The following is a 989-nucleotide window of genomic DNA, read 5'->3' as shown; positions in this document are numbered from 1 at the left end:
TACTGAAACCATATTTTTTTCATATGATATATATACTGTACCCACTTAAATTAATTAAACTCTGACACAGTTTGAGATAAAGGTATCAAACCAACTGTAAAATATTCAGAATATTATTCCCTATAAAGCACAAGGCTTGTTTTTTCTGATTATGTCTTTACTGTTTATATATATATAGCACTGAAACCATATTTTTTCATATGATTTATATACTGTACCCACTTAAATTAATTAAATTCTGACACCTTTTCAGATAAAGCTATCAAATCAACTAAAATATTCAGAATATTATTCCCTATAATGCACAGGGCTAATTTATCAAATTATGCCATTAGTATTTGTGTATATTGAAAGCATATGAAAAGTAGAGATGCAAAAGCCCTTAAATTCCATCTGAAATATTCTTCTAAAATGAGCATTTGTATCACGCTCCCATGTTTAGGTAAAGCACTTTCACTTTAATGGCAATCAATGTTATTTTCTTTGTGAAATGGCTGAATATAAATGTATAATCTCAGGGAAAAAAAGGTACAACGCTGTCACTTTGGATGTACCCTAAGGTACAAAAGTTTAAAAAAAAATTATTTTTTTTCACATTAACTTGTGCATATTAGTACCTTAAAGGTACATATTAATATTTATATATTTTTATACATTGTTATATATATATATATATATATATATATATATATATATATATATACACATACAAACATGCATACATATATGCATGTATGTATGGTGTTCCAGTTTAATGTATTGAAATGGGTTCCAGGACAGTCAAAAAAATTTAAATGTTCAGTACTCTATATGAAAAAACATCAGATTAATGATCTGAAAAATATACAGTTGGTGTGATATCTTTATCTTAAATGGTGTTCAAGTTTCATGGATATAAACGGGTTCAGTACTGTAAAAAAAAATAGTAATAATCTGAAAAACGAATCTTGTGCATTATAGTGAATCATATTTAGAGATTTTTTCAGTTG

The sequence above is a fragment of the Sinocyclocheilus rhinocerous genome, unplaced genomic scaffold, assembly GCF_001515625.1.
Source record: "Sinocyclocheilus rhinocerous isolate Xijiao unplaced genomic scaffold, SAMN03320098_v1.1 scaffold1121, whole genome shotgun sequence".
In the NCBI taxonomy this organism is placed as follows: domain Eukaryota; kingdom Metazoa; phylum Chordata; class Actinopteri; order Cypriniformes; family Cyprinidae; genus Sinocyclocheilus; species Sinocyclocheilus rhinocerous.
This window is presented reverse-complemented; position numbering follows the sequence as displayed.